This window comes from Dermacentor variabilis, chromosome 10 (assembly GCF_050947875.1).
Source record: "Dermacentor variabilis isolate Ectoservices chromosome 10, ASM5094787v1, whole genome shotgun sequence".
NCBI lineage: Eukaryota > Metazoa > Arthropoda > Arachnida > Ixodida > Ixodidae > Dermacentor > Dermacentor variabilis.
Window position 1 is genome coordinate 56,975,332 of NC_134577.1, and position 21,404 is coordinate 56,996,735.

The 21,404-nt window shown below is 44.7% G+C and overlaps 1 long non-coding RNA gene across 4 annotated transcripts in view; it reads left to right on the forward strand.

Moving 5' to 3' along the window:
* LOC142559552 (uncharacterized) overlaps nucleotides 1-21,404 on the forward strand; it is a 96,578-nt gene that overhangs the window by 66,526 nt on the left and 8,648 nt on the right. For all 4 annotated transcript variants that reach the window (XR_012823155.1, XR_012823157.1, XR_012823154.1 and 1 more), the window contains exon 5: nucleotides 12,760-13,033. This is a non-coding gene — a long non-coding RNA (uncharacterized LOC142559552). The remainder of the gene's footprint in view (nucleotides 1-12,759; nucleotides 13,034-21,404) is intronic.

The window sequence follows — 21,404 nt, forward strand, 5'->3', positions numbered from 1 at the left end:
ATCCGACTTGTGCAAGCTTTTGTCATCGCCATGATTACGTACGGACTTCCCTTCCAGAGCATTACAAAGCAGGAGCTCAAAGAGCTTGACGTCATCATTGGGCGGGCCTTTACAGCTGCGCTAGCGCTCCAGGAAAATAGTAGCACAGTACGTTTTGAGAAATTACAAATTCACAGTAGCTTCGAGGAGTATGCTGCGGTCACCCTCATCGCGCAAATGAAACGGCTGTGCGCAACAACGCAGGGTCGCGCCATACTAACTAAACTCGGCTTTGCACTCCGCCGCCAGTTCAGTGCAGAAGAGACCGTGCAGATGACCCGGGAAGTCAGGCAGCACATAGGCGTATTCCCAGTTCCAAAAATTATGAGTCCGAGATATCATGCGGAGTGCCGAAAGGCCTCAGCGAAAGCCTTCGACCGTAGATTTAGAGGGCAACCGGACGTTTACTGCACGGGGCGAGTCACTCGGACAAGGACAATTATGCGGTGGTAGCCACGAACCAAGCTCGAGCGATAGCGGCATTGGTCCGGGCAAAATCTGTCAGCACAGCAGAAGCCACAGCGACTGCACTTGCAATTAGGGAGGCGGAGAACAGGGACTTATCTGCGGCATACTCACGGACTCACAAAACATCCGTCGCCTGTATCTCTCTGGGACGGCACCGCGCTTAGTACTCAAAATTCTAGGGAACCAAATTACCGGATTCCACAACTTCACTTAGTGCCCCACACGCGAGGGCATGGAGGATAAAAAAAGGGTGGACGGGCTAGTTCGCGTACTAAGCATACGAACTGCGGACCAACCGAGTCGCGAGTTTGGGCACATCGCTTGGATGTGCCCAAACCAACCGACACATATATTTTCCACAAAACTAAAGACACAAGACTTAAACAGGCAGCGGGAGGCGCGGCTTGGGGACGAGGATCAGTATAGCGAACTGGCCCTCCTGGACCATGCCCAGCGAGCCGATCACACCAATGGAGCCCTAGTCTAGGTTCCCTAAGCATGGGACCTCAAATTTTGTGTTATTCGTTAAAGTTTCTCTCTCTCTCTCTCTCTCTCTCTCTCTCTCTCTCTCTCTCTCTCTCTCTCTCTCCCTTAAATTAAATTCTGTATGATAACCAAATGGGAGATTGGAGTGGAACATTGTACCTAGATACTTTATTGGTGGCACTATGTCAATGCTGACACCACTTATTTTGTAAGATTACAGGCTGCTATGTATATTGACGAGTACCTGACATGCTTTATTTTATTCACATTAACTTGCATCAGCCATATGTTGCACCATTCATTTAACGTAACCGAGAGCGTCATAATGTTCACGGAATCGTAAATTTGAAAGTGGTTCGAGGCATGCAGACGTCACTTTGATAAATGAGAGTGTGCAAGCTCGTCGCCCATGACGCACGCGCGCGCAGTTGTCGGCACGTCAACCGAGCGTCGAAAGGAGTCAGCTGATCCTGAAGATAGTGCAAAAGTAAATGGGGTGGCATCGTGCTATGCTTGGCCCAATGGTCGCTATGGTGCAAAATATGTTGCAGATGAACAGCTTTATGTTGTTGCGATGCAACAGACACTCAAGAGACATGGCGCAAATGAAGACGAAGACGAACATCGGGGGTTCGGAACGAGGTGGTTTCCATCTCGGTCTCTGGCTGCGCTGATTTTGTAAATATAGTGTAAATACTCTGTTTTGTCTGTGTCTAATTTCCACACGTAACATTTCGGTGGAGTTGTGCGATCCCCTTCCTCGCCACGGAGGTCCGCAACGGATGCTACATTGAGCTCGCTACCATGGCTCCCGGAGATGACAGCGCACCAGGGTCAGCTATACGGCTCGTCGGACTAATCCAGTCGTGACGCTTTCTCAGGCTCAGATATTAGATTTCCCAGGGATTATCAGAATATTGGCATCACGAAAGCTTTGCTTCACATACATTCCAGCTCGCGTGTTGAATTTAACATCATTGTACCTATGTATATAAAAATTCATACCTCTCAAACTCCTAATCATATGGTATCGCATACATCGACAATTAGCGGTAGCTAAATAATGCTCGAATTTTTTACTAGCTGGGCATCACCTTAGTCATATTTTGTGTGTCTGCTACCGGCGGGATCTTCTCCACCGCCCATGTCCACCCAATCTTCTTCCGTATAAAGAAGCAAAGAAAGAAATTTCTAATAAAAGACAACCTGGGACATTGCCCAGAACTAGTGTGTTCATGCCAAATACTCAGCATTGCAAAGTAGATAGTACAAAACGATTACTAGAGAAAAGGTAATGCAAAGAATTAAAAAGTAATAATGAAGAAAGTGGTGGTATTTCTTAGACTCACATAATAAGTTCCCCTTTCCACAGAAAAGTTGTAATGGTCTATGTGGCTTTACAGAGAGAAATTGAGTAAGCCCAACGCACCTGTTCGAATCTATGTGAAGTGGAGCGCTAGAGGGAATAAAATTTTCATTGTGAATTTTTACTTGCCGCAGCCCCGATCTGATCAGGAGGCACGTCGTAGTGTAGGACTACGGATTATTTTCACCACAGGAGGGTCTTTGACTTACCCGCAGTGCAAGGATGGTTGTATTTTTTTTTTCGCCTTTATCGAAATGTGGCCACCACGGCCGGGATTTGATACCGCGACATCGAGCTTAGCAGCGCAACGCCATAGCAGCCATCCCGGCGGGTTGCGCTAGTGAAGCAAATATTTAAGTGCTATATAATGTAATTAGACGTCTACAGTTGTCTTTATATCATTCCGATACAATGTTTATTTTCATGCAATGATTATGTTTATGCACAACGTCCTTGACAACCTATTCCGAAATGTAAACAGCATTTGACGCGAAACCACTGTGCACCGAAAGGTCGCGAGGGCGAAGGCGATGTTCGATGCTTGTTGAGGAAAGAATGGTAAGGAGAGGTGCACGCAGAGAGAATTACAACACATATGTAAACACATTTAAAGCTGGTTACACTTGCACATAGTGACAGGCTAAAGAACAGTGTAAGCCAAATACGAGATATTTAAGAGAATCAAAGAAGCCATTTAAAATGATACGCTATTCCATTAAGATGCTTGTGCGCTTTCGAGGCACCTATGAGGTGGCGTTATTCGCGCAGGTTTTATGTAGTGATTTATTGTCTGAAATGCTCATCTGAGGCGCGTTCACCGGCACTATACTCCGTTTCATACATCAGGTGCAACGCTGTGGAAGCTACGCAAGAAGTCCGGTCACGAACATTTATCACTCCGCGCGATCCCGTCTTTGCCTCGCTGCGCACCAGGAGGCGTTTGCTCGCGTGAGCATGCACGTGAGGCTGCCGCGACGGCTAACGAAAAGAAACAATGAAGCGCAAATTAATTTAAAACAACGTGTTATCAGCCGTATGAGTACATGGTTTGTTTGTTTCTAAGAGTAAGTACTTTTTTTTATTCAAAAAGGCTTATATAAAAAACATTTTCACAAAAATCGGGTCAAGAAACACCGAGCTATTTCTAAGTACGAACGCAGCCGCTGCAAAAAGTATCTCTAGCTTCCACAGCGTTGCACCTGATGTATGAAACGGAGTAAACTTCGTTCCGCTCAACATCCAATGCTATGTAAGCCGAAACATACGATGGCACCTACATTGTTTTTAAAGGGCCCCTCCCCATATCTCATAACCAATTTCGGTTATACGCTGGAAGTTGTTACGTGCCCTCTAGGGAGCGTTATGCCGCAAGAATATTTGAAATTGGTCCATTATTAGACGAGATAGAAATATTTCAGTGCCGCAAACCCATGATTTCAGGAGCCGAGGGCCACTGCCAAGAGAGACACTCTCTCCACTTGCCCCGTCCAGCCTCCGAAAGCGAAATTCCTTCCCTGTGTTCTCCCATACCTGAACTCGAGGATCGCGTGACGCATATGTCGTGGGCCCCGCCTTCTGTTCTTTCTTTCCCTCGAGTTTCACGCGTGAGCTGTTGCGTTTGTCTCGTTTCGCCCAGCACGCGATTTTGCGCGCTGTGCACGATAACACTTGACTATTGGTATAAGTCAGTGCTACGCGAATACTGAGACTGACACAAGCAGATCACAGAGCATGATCACGCACGAGAACACCGTAGAAAATGGCATAGTTTCGGTGTCTCTGCGCGCGACTGCACGACGTGGGAGCAAGCAGACGAAACGGAAATACATCTTTCTTGCTGCGGTGCGAAGTAAAACAAAAGATGAAGACATTTGGTTTGTGTCTTTTATTATTTAAGCTTTAATTCGTCTATTCAAGCAACATATTACATAGATAACAGATGTTGCCTTGAATAATTGTTGAAGTCACGTGTCACTACGAACGACGTCAGTGTTGCGATGTACGTACATGTAGCCGCAATTGTGCGATATACGTCGACTCTCCGGCTGGGAGCGCGGCGTCCACGAGGGGAAGGGCAAACGGTGTTCGGCGTTCGGTTTGAAATTTCAACTCTTTTCGCGGAACGTAGCGATGTAGTACTTAGTAGTCACGATCATTGGCACGTGTTGTATCCACGGCGCTTGTCAGCTCAAGATTGCCAGACCTGGTGAGGGGCCCTTTAAGAACGAGGTAGAACAAAGAAAATATATTCATTATCATGCGCTCTTGCACTAGGAGGTGTCTGTTTTAGAGATGGCTATAAGGTTTCAGGTTCCATTTAATTTTGTTTATTTAATTTATTTATTTTCTGAAAGTGCCCAAGAAGAGCTTTACTCCTTAATATCGGAGCATGTGTGTTACACAAAGCCCATAAAGCCGAAAAACAAAACAGAAAATGTCAAAGAACATTGGTACGAAATGCTACAAAAAATATATTTAATCAAGGACAAAGTCAGATAATGAGCAAATAGTAGAGCTGAATTTACCAAGATCATGACGCAAGTTGTTTTTTGTGTTACAAGACGTGTTACAGCTTTAGAGGTGCAAGAGGAATTCACGTAGAAAATGCTAGGATTACGCAAGGCGAGGTAAGCTGAACGTTACAGCTGACAGTAGCCGCGGATAGGAGGAGTGGGTGTGAATTATTTTATACATGAATAAGTAATCACAATATTTTCGCGTTATTCCTATGAGTCTAATGTTAAATATGGGCAGTACACGCTCACAGGCATAAAATACACTGTGTCCCAGAAATCGATCGTACAGGGCACGAACGAAACGTCGCTGAACATATTAAATTATTGCCACATTGGTCAAATTAATGCAGTTCCATACTACGGAACTAAACTCTAACTTCGAGCGGACAAAAGAATAATAGAAAAGATCAATGCAGTTGACATTCGTAAACTGTGTTGTCATTCTTGATATGAGGCCTAACTTCCTGCAGGATGCATTAACGATCCTTGAAACATGTTCTTCGAAAGCGATAGCAGGGAGTCAACCAATATTCCTAAATCGCGCATACAACTAGATCTTTTCAAAGGAATGTTATCAAGCGAATATTCGTATAATAAAAGTGTAGATTTTGCGATGAAAGGAAACAAGTGTCTTGGTTGGATAAACGCGCGAAAAAGTTGGAAGCACACCACACGGCAACAGAATTCACATCTTCCTGTAATAATTGGCAATCCTGCTCTGATTTTATTTCACGGTGAAGTTTACTATCGTCATCTTATCAAAGGAGACGCGAATAACGCAGACATTCCTGAAGATTATTGGCAAAGTTATTGAAAAATAATGGGCCTAAGATAGACCCTTGGGGAACAGTGGAAGTCGACTCATAAGCCAAACAGTACTTAGCACCAACGCGAACATAATTTAACCAAGTGGACATGTAGTCTTTAATCAGTGTACATAGGCTGGTACTAATGCCGTAGCTTAAGAGTTTATGGATAAGAATGTGATGAGAAAGAACGTCAGCTGACTTTGACAACCCAAGGTATACTGTGTCTATATTCAGCTAACAACAGTGGGTCTCGCAGCATCAAGAAAAGAAACAAAGTTTGTTTCCACAGGCCTACCATGAAAAAACCCATCCTGGTATACGCTAACCTTATGCTCAATGAAAAACGACAGATGTGTAAACAGAGCTACTTCAAACACTTTTGCAAGCGCAGACAAGAGGGACACGGGGCGATAATTTTTTATGTCGCCCATGCTGCCAGATTTATGAACTGGCACAACTATTGCACTCTTCCAACAAGAAGAAAGCAGAAGAAATGGGGTTAAACGAGGGGACTGATTATTTATTAAGCATAACACAAGAAACCAACTAAAGAAGTCACCAAAGACAAAACAGGGGAAATTACTTGTACTTACTAATTGAATTAAAGCAATAATAAATTAATGGAATTGAAAGTGCATGAAAAAAAAACTTGCCGCAGGTGGGGAATGATCTTATATCTTCGCAGTACGCAGCGATGCTCTACTGATCTTAGCTACCATGGCGCCGTCTTCCCATCCACTTTCTGGGACAGTTATGTTTTTGCTACTCGAACTAAGCCTGGAAGTGTTATCCAGCGCCGCCACTCGCAAACTTTGGTGGCGGATGTGCAACATCCTTTCTGCTGCAGGCGTCACGAATACGTTATATTTTTGGGTGTGGGAAACTGGTCAATAAACCCACACATGCTACCTGAAGGCGTCGATGTTGCCGGATTCCAGACACTCGTTATGTAATGAACGAGAAGAAAAGGGTTAACCGAGGGGCTCGATTTTCATTATTCACATTATAAGAAGTCAACCAATAAAGACACTAAAGACAACATCGGGGAAATTACTTGTACTTACTAATTAAATTAAAGAAATGATAGATTAATGTCATTGAAAGTGGATAAAAAAATTACTTGCCGCAAGAAGGGAATGTGTCTGTGCTTCAAACACATAAATTCCCCGGAAAGTGGATGGGAAAACGGCGCCGCGGTAGCTCAGATTGTTAGCGCATCGTACGCGTAATGCGAAGAAGTGGGATCTTTCCCCATCTGCGGCATGTTGTTTATTCATCCACTTCCATTTCCATTATTTATCATTTCTTCAATTTTTTAGTAACTACAAGTAATTTCCCTTGTGTTGTCCTTGGTGTGTTCGTCTGTTGGCTTCTTATGATATGATTAACAAGAAGAAAAGGCACTTGTAAGCAAAGCAAGATTAAGCATGCGCGTAAGGAGAGGAACTAAAATAGAACAGCCTTTGAGAACAAAACTTGGTATACGCGTTTGTAAGTAATAGAAAGCTTTGGTTTCAAGTTACTTACGGCCGCCCCGATATCTTGTACTGAAAAACATGAAATGTTGAAATTATCACTGAAGCTATACTGCCAGTCACCAGAGCTAGGAGCATGCGCTGTATTCAGGAAAACCGAGGAAAATTGTTCTGTGAATGCAGTGACGATATTGTCGCACTTTCTAGGAATGCCACGAAATGGATTATTTATTGCTTCAATCTCAGTCCACTCAGTACTGTAATATTTTACATAGATCCAGAAACATTTGGGACCGCATTTTACGTGCTCTTCAAAAAACATATTGTAAGCATCACTGTCTCTGCGAATTACGCCTTTCACCTGGCTTCGCAAGACACTAAATTTTTCGGGCACCTCGATGATTCTGCTTTCTTGAATATTCTATGGTACCTTAGCTTTTTTTACGAAATAAACCACGTTATTCCTCAGAAAACCACGTAGAATAGCTAGCAGAATGAAACTATTTCATGGAATGAAGGCTTCCAAAGCACGTTTTACATTATCAGTATGTGTGCTAACTGCTTTGTTGGTAGCTGTGACACGGTACATTTCAGACCAGTAGGCATCATTCAAACAGCGGTAAAGACCTAGATAGTCGCCGTTCTAGAAAACAAATGAGCGAACAATGTGGCTGACCACATGAATCGCCTCTAAAGAAATTGCGAATTCGAGTGGAACATGCCAATGGTCGACAGGAACCAAACCACTAACAGCAACAGCAAAATTAGCGACGCATAAATTAGCCGGAATCGGATTTAAGACATTGTCAGGAGGGTTTGGAACAGTGTTAAACAGCGTTAATCTAAGAAATTATATAAAAAAGAATATACGTCGATTTTATTGATAAAAAAGACGGGGAGGTCGACCTAATTTAGTACGCTCTAATTTGCTACTCTGCACTGTGAAAAACGAAAGGGGAGATTAACATGCGTAACGACAGCTGTTCTTTTACATTTCGGCTAACGTATTCGCTCAACGTTGCGCAGTAACTAGTATGCAGCAAATATACAGGGTGTTTCAGCGACTATTCTTAATCATTTTTTTAAGTTGCCTGTGGCAGATAGCACAATTCTAGTTCATGAGCTCGTCTACTCGAACAGGCGGAAATTACTTGCACAAAAAATTTCAATGCACAGTCGACTAATTAATAAATGTTCAGTAATTAAAGGGAAGCTGAAGAGTCTGTCGAATTCAATAAGACGCTCATATACGGATGCGGGAACCTTATAAACGATGCAGGTAAAATTTTGGGGGGGATTTTTCACTTAGGAGCGACGCAATCGTCGGTTAAAATTGCGCCGTAGCTCCGCCCCCCGTCGAGCGCCGCGCGCTGCGGCTGACGCTGACGATGCGAGCGGAACCGGAAACCGCGGCGTAGAGACGTCAGCACTGGTGTTCCGTTTCTTCGCAGTCTCCGCGACCGTGCGTGACCGTGCTTATTTCTGCGTGCGTGCCGTCCTAATCTGCTTCGCTCGACCCTACATTCCTTTGTTTGTGTGTATGTAGAGTGGTCGTTGACGTGCGCAGCATCAATTGAACTTGTAGGCCAATCCTGTCTGCGTTCTGTGAAGCCTACCGTTGCACGAACACCAAGTGCCGCGACGATGTTCCGATGTTCCATTAGTTCCCGCAAGACAATAAGCTTTCAGATAAGTGGGAGGCTGCTGTGAAGCGAAAGAACTTCAAGCGCTCAAGAACAGTGCTGTGCTTTAACCACTTCCGTGAGGACGATTACTACCAGAGTTTATCAATAATGCGTGCTTTGGGTTCTCATTCGTGTCAGCACGCTGAACGGAAGGTGCATGTTTATCTCCCACGCTTGACGCAGTTTTCATCGCCAAGCGCCACGAATTTTCTATTCGCACGTGTGTTGTGAAACGGCCTGCATGCAGCTGCCATAACGCAGTGCAAGTGTAAAGTTTGCATGCGTTGGAAAGCCGGCTCCCTGCGCTCCCCCTTCTCTCGTACACATAGAGAAACCGACCATCTCACGTAGCCGATGGAATTCACCGGTTACGAATAGCGTGCGCATGGTGCGCTGTTGAAGGTTCTATACTACACGTGCTACAACAGCCGGTAAACTTTTCGCGCGTTTAAACCGTCTGTGTAGATTGCCGACAGTTTTGGGGCAGCGCGCAAATGCCGAAGATCGCATCACCGCTTACGTTCTACGAGGGGGCATGCAGGAACATAACACTAGAGTTGTTTGCCGGGAAACGTACTTACTGGATCGCTGACTGCAGCTTAGCAAAAAACATACTCGCCGAAGAACATTTCCAACGGAACGAGATGCTAACACTTCGCCTTCGTTCGCGTGGAAAGCACTGCTTTCACCAGCATTTTTTGCTTCTTGGAGAGGCGGGCCTTTTCGCAATCGGCTCGTACATGTAGGGAGTAAAGTACAAACCGCATACAAGTGATCTTGCACACGACAGCAACAATTAGCGAGGCGATGGCTGTCGCGTTCACTCTTCGCCTACAAGCCTAACTTCACGCGAGCGACAGCTTTGAGCGACGACTTCCCGGTATGAAGGCAGCAATGTACGCGCCGAAACTAGCGTGACGCGTGCTTTATCAACTTCAGTTGATGTGTTTTACTGTAAAAAGGGGCAAAAAATGTTTCTGAAGGTCTTGCACTACGTTCTTATTCTCGCACGTGTAAAATTCAATAGTTTGCTCGCTCCGTGCGACAAACAGTAGTATTTGAGGTATGTACATCCAGTTCCGGCTTCTCACTATTGGCTAGTCGCTTATAGCACTTCCGGGCAACGAGCGACGAGTTCTAGATTTCTAGAAACGAGCGATCGAGCGACAACACCAAGCAATCTGTACAAGCGACGGCCTGTTTTGTCGCTAGAAGCCGTTGCCCGTCGCCGTCGCGCCCAAGATCGCTCTCGTGGGGTTTGCACTTAACGCCGAACTCCTCAGAGAAACGCAAGCTCTCAAAATTTTCCATGACCGTCTCAGCAAAACAGCACTAAACTACCTTGCACCGTGCTTCATGTGTAGCGGCAGCAGTCGGTGCGGACGAACACCATTGTTGACGTCACAAGGCGCCCGACCAATCACAGGCGGAAACGAGGCGCGCGAGCTGCCCCGACTCTGCTGCTGCACTTTTCGTCGAAATAAAATCTGTTTGCGCTTTCTTTCGCTCAATTTCGATGTGATATTCGTATTCAGAGGGATGAAAACCATGACGTACTGCTCTTAACTCATATTTTCTGGAAAAGCTTTCAGCTTCCCTTTAAGTTCTTAACTAATTACATTATGGCCCATATGGCAGTTTACAAATTCTAACCTGGGAGTTCGCAAGGCGGATCCACTTGGAACGAATTCTCAGGATGACACCAGTCTCGAGGCATTAATTCCCGAACTTTGCGTAGAAATGCATTGGCGTTCCAGTAGCTTTCTTAAAATGTCGTTTTATGCCTTGAAGTACAAAAGTATCTGAAATGCCAATGCATTTCTCCGCAAAGTTGGGGAATTAATGCCTCGAATGTGGTGTCATCCTGAGAATTCCTTCCAAGTGGATCCGCCTTGCGAACTCCACAGCTAGAATTTGTAAACTGCAATATGGGCCATAATGCGATTAGTTGGATACTCAATTAGTGAATTTTGGCTAATTCGTCGAACGTGCATTTCAATTTTTTGCTCAGGTAATGTCCGCCTCTTCGAGCAGGCGAGCTCATGAACTAGAATCGTGCTGTCTGCCACAGACACCCTTTAAATTTTTTTGAAAGTGTTCGCTGAAACACCCGGTGTATAGAGGATGCACGACAGAATACAGAAGTAACAATCGAAAGAAGCTGTGACAATACATGGCAAAGGCGTAGGGCGTGCGCTAGGGCGACTCCGAAGCGTAGTAATACGATCATAGGCGTACAGGTTCGCTTTAACGTAAAGCCATTCCAAGCTGCTTTTATTCCACTTCTGCAGTCAGTCTACCACGATTGGTCAAGAAATTCTCGGCTGCCCCCACTTCGCCTGTCTGTCACGCTACGTCATGAAAACCGCAAAAGATCTCCATGTGATATGACCTGTCCACATTGATTATACACGATTAGACCGAACAAAAAAAGAAATTCTCATTCGACGCCTTCTTCGCCATTAGCCTTCTACCATTGGTCAAAAGATTTCAGGTTCCGCCCACTTCTCCTGCCTCGCAAGCGTCGTCACAGAACCGAAAAAACTCACCACGTCAAAGCGGCATGTACGCATCGAAGATGCATTAATATGCCGAACAAAAACTGAATTTTTTCTGAATAGTCGGAGACTGCCTCGTTCCGAAAGCCATAGAATATGGCTGCCCACCGATCGCTCTACTCTTTACTCTGAAATTACCTCTTACTTGCGCAAGTTACGGTAAATACTTTAGAGATCCGGGACTTCCCATGGACATGATTTGGAATTTAGTTAAGTGCAGAAGATTGCAGCAGTTTTCTTTGTTGTATAAGCTATGTATAAACTATGTTTTCAGTTTTCCTTTGTGGCTTGATTTTTACGTAAAACAATGTGTCACTTTAAAAAATAGTGCTGTGATACTGTGATGTCTTTCAGCTGCTGCCATTGTTCACAAAGGGGCCGAAGGATCCCTCAAGCCGTCATTTGAACGGCTTTTCCCTCCGCCTCCTGTTACATTGTACTGTGACGAACCAAATAAATAAATAAATCATTCGTTACTGTTCGGCGTAAAACTAAAAAACTAAAGGCCCCTGCCCGCTTCTCATGGGCAAACAGAAAACTCCAAAATATTGTTTCCTGAAGGAAGTCTGCTTTCTTTCATTATTAGTCCGACAAGCGCCGAAGCTTAGCCTAAATGAAGAATGCGCTCAACCACTTCATCAAAGCCCAACCTGCTTTCGAACCGAGAGAAGCCAATAAATCAACTGTAGTGAAGAATATGCCCGCTCAGCGAAGAATGTACATGCACCGAAGCCGCATCGCCAACGCATATTCAAGGGGCCCAAACTGGAGGCTATGTTTTTTTTTTTTTTTTTACTAAATCTTGACTGTCGCGTCGTCCAGCTTGTCTTTGTTTGTGCCTATGACGAGTTCTTGGAACCTTCATTGCACACAAATGCGTTGAATGCTACACGACGAAATTATCCAGCCTAATAATATTACCCGGCAGTCCTAGTGATCAAAGAGAATGAAACTGTGTTTTGGCATTGATTATCAAAGCCTAAACGAAGTCGCAACGACAGATGTCTGTCCTCTTCGTCAGATAGCTAGCGCGCTAGGCTAACATTCAATGAATGTGGGTTTCGCCATGTCATTACCAGCACGCTGCTGGCTAAACAAACGCAGCGAGAGACATTGAGTGAAGACCACTTTCACTCCACCTGATGGCATCTTCGAATTAAAGTTCTCGCGATGCAGGCTGTGTTCCGCACCAGCAACTTTCTGTAGGTCAAATATTCGATGTTAGAAGTGGCAGGTTTGCTTCCTCTGCTTAAATCTTACCTTTCTTACTTCCCTGAAACCGGGAATGTGTGACTTCTCTACGGTATGTCAAGTACAGTGAATAGTGCTTCTAAGTTTATACAATTTTGTTTTTCAGAACCCCAGTTGCAGTGACTGCAAAAGAGCCTGCTTACGATGATGGGTGTCAGCAAACGAAGAACTTAAACTATAGTGTGTGCAAGGATTACTTTTTGTGGCGGATCTATCACGGAATATGGACTCCGTTTGAAATATTCGTGAATCTATCAGTGCTATATAAGGGTCAAAAAAACGAAACTTTCAGAGTTAACATTAGCCAAGCTTCATTTGCCCTTTGGAATCCAGATAACCTGACGACGCCACTTGAGCCCAATGAACCCTCTCCCGAAAAGGTATGCATATCACAAGTTCCATAAGAATGTCACAACTGTAATATAATTTTCTACTTAGGAAAGCACAGGCACTTACACACCAAGAAATGAAATTTTCTTCTTGTTGTTCGAGAAAATACGTTATTTTGTGCGAGCTTCAGCGACATTAACAACAAATTGAATTAGAGCACGCACGCATGGCGCATGCGCATAGTTGGTTTAGGCCATACCAAGCGTTAATAAATCGGTACTGTGTCAGCGAAATATGAACATGTGCTTTTTATATGCAAAAAATGTATTAAGACGAATGTGGAAGAGAACGAAACCATAGCCCTATCAGAAATGTTTTCACAACATTTTTTACAGCAGAAGCCCCACTTTGGGGCGATGACTACAACGTGAAATTCTCCCTCCACTGCGAATGTTAAACCAAAATTATTATTTTACTGCTGAAGCTAGGTTTTTGGCGACGTTTCCTGATTGCTGTGGCACATGACTGATAGAACTAGGACAACACATTTTCACGACATGCTTTTACAATCGAGAAACAAACGAATTTTTTATGCAGTACAACATGGATTCTAGCCACATCGTTCCGGTCCAAACACCATATCCTGCTGATCTCAGACAGTCAATACCATTTTTTTTAGCGCAGTTCTTAGGCGCCTGTTCTTGCAGCGAGCGTCGGCGTCGGTGGCTTAACCGAGCGAACGAGCTCAACGAAAGATGAAAGAGCGAACGCGAAGTGGTAGATGAAAGATGCCAGCTGCGAACGGCGGAGACCAATGAGAGCTGCTCCTTCACTGATGTGCGCGCGGGAAACTGGTGTGATGCGGACCCGCCCGACCGCTCGATGCGTACTCGTATCTGGTCTAAGCCGAACCGCTCGTTTCGTACTATCGTCTGCTCGTGTCATCTCTCGCTCGCACTTGTTTCGTTTGCTTGGTTTGATCTCGTTCACGCTTGTTTCGATTGTCATGGTTTGGGATTCTTTTGTAATCTTATTGTATCCGCGACGCGAATTGTGTAGTACATTCTGGAAGCCACGTGACATCGGCGACTATACTGCAACCTTCGACAAGTCTTGTCTCTCTCAAATTTTTTGTCTTAATATATCGCGAAATGAAAACACGTACGTATAGAGATGCGCGAAAATTTTGCATTAGGGAGTATCGTAAAAGTCGGTGAATTCCTTTTTTTTTTCAATTTAGCTATCTAATACCAAAAGTGCTGTTACTGTACGTCATATACATGCAGTAACTAGTTTTTATTATAATAATCAACCTTACTTTTAGGCCTTTTTGAGCAGAACGCCTGTTGCAACTAAATATCTCCTTGCAAAATAATAATGACTGACTACGACACAGCCTCGTGGCAAGGAACAAGTACTTCAGTCAACAAATTTAATTCTAAATACATGTTTTGTTGTGCTGCCTTTTCATAGTTCTAGTGAGAGGGTGCCTGAAGTAAAGCCCAGTGAAATTCGAAAACGCATCAGCCGCAGGCTCCTGCATTTGTATCGGGTATGGTGGCGTATTGTGTTGGTGGCGGCAGCAGTGATTGTTAAAAACAAAATTAAATTATGGGGTTTTACGTGCCAAAACCACTTTCTGATTATGAGGCACGTCGTAGTGGGAGACTCCGGAAATTTCGACCACCTGGGGTTCTTTAAAGCGCACCTGAATCTAAGTATTACTGGTGTTTTCGCATTTCACCCCCACCTAACTGCGGCCGCCGTGGCCGGGATTCGATCCCGCGACCTCGTGCTTAGCAGCCGAACACCATAGCCACTAAGCAACCACGGCGGGTGCAGTTATTGTCATGGCAACGGCAAGGAACAACAAGCAGCAAACAAAGGCCGGCGCCATTGCTTGTTTTGTCCACTGCACGACAATTTCTGTGGATATTAACGTGGTCTAAGAGGGTAACAGAACGCATTGTCCCCTGCTATGCAATTACATGACTTACCCAGCTTCCCTTGTTCATTTAATTGTAAAAGTTCAGAGACTCGCGTTTGTTCGCTAATAAACACTTCCGTCTCTTTGTCTGCTTGTAGAAAAGATAATGTGTGGCTGTAAGAACACTTCATTAACACGCATTCTTTGTCTCTGCCCGCGATATAGGGCGGAGACGTAAGTGACGTACGAATTGTTTTGGAGACTCAAAAGTCGTGCACTGTAAAAATAAATTGTTCTAGTTCAGGGCTCCCAAAGGAACTCCGTGCAGAAAGCTATAGCCCCACTGATCCAGTTCCTGACGTGTCCAATCCAGTACGTGATATACTTTCCGAACTTTGTGTGTGACCCCTATTATAGATAATATGTGCGTTTTATGTTCTGCGTGCCAATCTTTTCTCTTTCAAGTCTTTCTGTCGCCTTACCGAGTTAGCCAAACCAAGTTTAATTTGGTTAACCGCCCTGACTTTCTACGTATCATTTCCGTCTTTCCAATTCCTGCCCCCAGGTTAGCGGTAGAGTATGATGAAATTTATTCAGGTCCTGAAGATCAACCTTTAAGTTGACGTAGGCGGCTTCTACGTCGGGACAGTAAGGTTTAACCTTACCGCAGTATCGTGAGCGTTCTGGACGGTCTGTACTTGATCTAAGAGAACTCCACTGTCAAGGACTCGTCGCCACCAGTCTCTTTCCTTGCCACAGTCCGTGAAAGACACAGGACACTGCCAAAGCATATGATCCAGAGTAAGGATGTCATTACACTTCTCGCACATGATTGGTACCTCTCTTTCTGGGTATAGCTTGTTAATGAAGTTTGGACTCGGATAAGTTCTTGTCTGTAACAATCTCGGAGTCACCACTTGAGCTCTATTGACATTAGCGTATGGCCTTTGGAATTCCCCTCTGTTCATGTAGCAATGCTTCGTGATTTCATTATATGTAAGTAATTGGTCCCATTTCTCCTCCTGTACATCATTATGGTTCTGGTCGCGTAGTACGTGGATAGTAACAACTTGTGCAGCTGCGTTAGCCATCGCGTTTAAATTCTTCCGAGATGGATCGACAGACCCCAGGTGTGCAGGAAACAAGCGGATTTAGATCCCTGGGCTGTCCATCTCACCGATCAGCTGGGCAGCCCTTTTTGTTACAAAGCCTTTAGTAAAGTGTCTAACAGCCATGTTAGAGTCACTGTAAATTCGCGTCCACTTATTACTCATTAAAGTCAATGCTATCGCAACTTGTTCCACGACTGTCGTGTCTTTAGTCATGATTGTAATAGAATCCCTAGTGAGTCCATCTACATCTACATCTGCTGCCGTAAAGGCTTTCTTACCTCTGACCCATGCAGCATCTACAAAAGCCCCATGTTCTCTGTCGTGTTCTTTCTCTTGCAGGAGAGCTTTGGCCCTTGCCTTTCCTCTTTCCAGGTTGTGCACCGGGTGCATATCTCTGGGGAAAGGAGTCGCCTTGATTATCTTTTAGTTCTACTGTGTATTCACCTGAAATTTTGGATTCGGTTGGGTACCCCCTTACCTCTTCGAGTATTACTCTACCTGACCTTGTTCCAGAAAGCCTCTCTCTGTGGGCAATTTGCTGAGCTTCAATTATCTTGGCTATTGTGTTGTGGAGCCTCAGTTTCATTAATTTATCATCCGACGTGTTAACTGGTAACCCCACTGTTGTTTTGACAAGCCTTTTAATTAATTGGTTCAACTCGTTCATCTCTGCCTGCGTCCAACTGAGCATCCCAGCTAGATATGAGAAGTGACACAAGGCGGAAGCGTGGACCAGTCTCATGGCGCTCTCCTCTCCTAACCCTCAGTGCCTGTTAGTGATTCTCCTTAGCGATCTTATTTCATACTCAGTCTTGCTTTTGATGTTCCGTTTGCCCCTCTTGCCCCGTTTGCCTCCAGGAATAACCCTAAGACTCTAATGGATTATACTTAACATATTTGCCTGCCTTCATGGTTAGTACTAACCTGGGTTCTTCCTCGGGTACATATCCCCTCGATTTTCTACCCGTTCTCCTTTTATTGATTACTATGAGTTCAGACTTATCAGCAGAGCATTTGAGTCCCATGTCTTCTAAAATGGACTCTACCTCATAAACGCTCTTCTGAAATGTGCTTTCTGCCGGTCCGATATTTTCTTCAGCGGTCCATATAGTCACATCGTTTCCATAAATGGTAAAGTGAATGCCCTTCATCTCTTGTAATCACTTTGCCACTTTTGATATGGCTAGGTTGAAAAGCATAGGTGACAAGACCGACCCTTGTGGTGTCCCTCTGTATCAGAGATCCATCTTCTTTGATTATATATCCCCGAATCTGAGGTGAGGTGAGCGATTGCAAAGAAATGTTTTAAGCACTTCATAGAGTTTTCTGCCCAATCCCAGTTCGCAAATGACTTCAACTATTGATCTATGCTTTGCTCTGTCAAAATATCTTTCGACATCTAACTCCAAGAGGGCTCGAGTGTTCTTTGGTTTGGCTAAGAGGAGTTGACGTTTGATTAACAACATGGCATCTTGTGTGGACAAGCCTGGTCTGAAACCAATCAGATTACACGGTAGGATGTCGTTGTTTTATTTATTTTTTTTATTATGGGGTTTTACGTGCCAAAACCACTTTCTGATTATGAGGCACGCCGTAGTGGAGGACTCCGGAAATTTCGACCACCTGGGGTTCTTTAACGTGCACCTAAATCTAAGTACATGGGTGTTCTCGCATTTCGCCCCCATCGAAATGCGGCCGCCGTGGCCGGGATTCGATCCCGCGACCTCGTGCTCGGCAGCCTAACACCATAGCCACTGAGCAACCGCGGCGGGTGGATGTCGTTGTCCTCCACATATTTCGTTAACCTGTTCAATATGAGATGCTCCATTGCCTTCCCTAGACGTGATGTTAACTAAATTGGCCTGAGGTTATCCAAGTTGAGTTGTTTGGCCGGTTTTAATGTTAAGATAGTACTGGCACCGTCCTCCATTCTTCTGGATATACCCCATCTTTCCATAATTCATTAATCTATTTGGTCAGATATTTGATTGCTTCGTCGTCCAAATTCTTAAGCAATCTGTTAGAGATGCCATCCGGGCCAGCTGCTGACCTACTATTCAAATCATACAGTGCCGTCCGTACCTCACGTTCCGTTAATTCCTGATCCATAAAGTTGCATTCTACCGTTAAGTAATCTGGATAACTTACTTCCTGATTCTCTTTCCTGAGAGGCAAGTATTTAGCTACCAATCGCTCCATTATGCTCTCTGCGCTTGCAGTCTAACTTTCCTGATTTAACAGCTTCGCCACAGTTGAAGGTTGAAGGTTAAAGTTTATTTTCCTTCAAAGATGAAAGAGGGAACAGCGACAAAAGGCGGTAAGCCTGACGAGGTCACAGTTCCCCAAAACAGTCGATACAGCAGTGAGCAACACAGAAATAAATATTAACATAGTATGATAGTGAACAAAATACATTGCATCAAACCACAGTATTACCATGAGAAATATTACTTTCGATACAAAGACAGTGTTCCATAAATCAAAGGCAGTGTATAAAGATGGCATGAGGTCGCTAAAGAAAACACACACACAAACAACTTGACACAAGAACAAGAGCTGCTGCACGCGCCTGTTCCTCCCCTCTCGATTCCTCCGGCCGCGCTTCGCTGCGTCGCGCATTCTTGGCTCAGCAGCCGTCCGATATAGAGGTTCCCATTGGTGATCCCGCTAAGTGCGAGATTCGTTCCGTAATTCGCTTTTTCCACGCCAAAGGGACTCCACCCGTGGATATTCATCGTCAGTTGACAGGGGTGTATGGCGACAAGAGTATGCCCGTTCAACGCGTTCGAAAGTGGTGCAGTGAGTTTAGTGCCGGTCGGAAGGAAGTCAACAATGAAGAACGGAGTAGAAGACGGTCAGTTTCGGAGGTGGTTATCGAGCTCGTCTAACGCAAAGTGCTTCAAAACAGGAGGATCACCGTCCGTAAACTTGTTGCTCAGATTCCTGGGAGCTCTCCCGGTACAGTGGAAAGAACTTTGACTGAAAAATTAGGGTACCACGAGTCTTGTGATCGAAGGGTACCGCGGCTATTGACATCAGACCACAAGGAGAAACGCCTTGACTGTGCTCGCCAGTTTTTTCAAAGTGTCAAGAAGATAAGGAAGAATTCTTGGACTCCATTGTTACGGGAGGCGGAACGTGGGTATTTTATTTCACTGCCGAAACGAAACAAAAATCGGAACAGTGGCGCTACCCAGAGGCACCAGTCGCAAAGAAGTTCAAGCAACCTCCTTCTGCTGGCAAAGTCATGGCCAGTGTTTTTTGGGATCGTAAGGGAGTACTGCTGATCGATTTCATGGAACGTGGGACAACAATCAACTCAGACAGTTATTGTGCAACACTAAGAAAACTCAGGCGAACTATCCAGAACCACCGGCAAGGACGACTGGCAGACGGTGTAACGCTGCTTCACGACAACGCCCGACTTCACTCCTCCCGTCAAACCCAGGAACTTTTGACAAACTTTGGGTGGACTGTCATGCCACCCCCCCCCCCCACCGTACATTCCAGACCTCGCGCCTAGTTATTATCACTTGTTCCCCAAGTTAAACGAACATTTGTGGGGCCAACGCTTCTGGAACGACGATAAAGTCAAAGAAAAGGTGAAATGCTTCCTCAACGTATTGGCGGCGGAGTTCTACGACATTTGGATACAGAAATTGGAGTACGGTCTACAAGAATGCGTAGAAAATGATGGCGATTATGTAAAAAAATAAAGGAACGTTTCATCTTTCCAATGACGTAAATTTCTATGAGAATAAACAATGTTGCCTATTTCTAAAATTGATGGGAACCTTATTTCTGGATCAACCGTCGTATGTATATATATACGTGTGTGTGTGTGTGTGTGTGTGTGTGTGTGTGTGTGCGTGTGCGTGTGCGTGTGCGTGTGTGTGTGTGTGTGTGTGTGTGTGTGTGTGTGTGTGTGTGTGTGTGTGTGTGTGTGTGTGTGTGTGTGTGTGACATTTAATAACAGTTGCACTTGAAGAAACTTCGTGTGACATCGAAGAATTGTTCACTGAAGTGCCGGTCTTATATGAGTATATACAAGACCTCGTGGTAGGAGACAGTTCGGTTTCACAGCCTGAGTCCTCTTGCACCACCAAAAATCTGGCGTCTCTCTGTGGTGTAATCTTCCTTCGTGAAATTGTCTTACAGTTCGCTATCATTAATACTGTTTCGCCTTTCCGGAAAAACTGCAGCATCTATCTCTCTTTTTTTTTTCTGTGAGTCAGAGTATAAGCGCTGCTGTGCATGACTGCTGTTGATTCTTAATTTGAGCGAATCCGGCTTGGCTTCACTTTGGTGTCCAAGGTGCATACAGGGTGTCCCTACTATCATGCACCAAGACTTAAAAGAAGAGCAATTGCGTTACTCGAAGAAAACTTAGTGCACATTGTTTCCAGTGCAGGGGAGTAGCTGCCAGGAATGTTTTCGTTACTGAGATTTAATTAGGTAACTGTAATGAACTATCTAACTCCAGAAGTACTGTCGTGATATGGAAAGCGTCAATGAGGCATTTGTAGGCACCCCCAATGACATATAACTGCGGTGTTTTTGGCGACCGTCTCTCAAGGGCGACTGATCACATCAATAACAAACGCTTTTTGGTAACACGGTGGAAGCGCCGCTCTGCCTACGCACGAAACACGGAAAGCAACGGAATAGGCATAGAACGTTTGAAAATCCCGGCTCTGCTCGCACCGAATCGAAAGAGTGCTTGAGCAGCTATATCTCGCGGCAGAAAGTTCCTTCGGACCAATGGCAAATTAAAGTGAATCTATCATTTCTTCATTAGAATGTATACGTGCTGCAAAAACAGGTTCGTGGCATAAAATAAACACGAAATAAACAGACCGGGAAGCGACTCACGTATAGAGAAAATGCAAAATCAATGCGTTCAAGAAAGTAAATGTACCACTTCTAAATGAGCGGAATTAGCAATCGGGACGTCTGCACAAAAAGAAAGAAAAATCCACGCAGAAACTTCTCTGGGATTTATATGAATGATCCGTAAACATTTCGTAGTACTGGCGTGGTGTTTAGTGGTAGTACGCTGGTGCGTTTCGTATAATTACGAGAACGAACGCGAAAAAACTGTGAAACGGAGAAGCGCGGTTGCAACACCGAACCTGCACGAGACAACGTAGAAGAGGCGAGTAGAAGCAATGTTCACTGGTGTTATAGATAGCCCACAGTGGATGTGAACGTGGGATGAAAAAACCAGGGAGATGTAGCAAATGAAGGAAATATATGCAACATTTATTAGGTACACTGAACCATTATGAACTGTGATCAACCGTGCTCCGTAGGCGGCTAAGACTGCTGCGGTGGCGCGACCCGTATCTTGAGAGCGATCTGCGAAAGCCGCAGAGTGCGGCA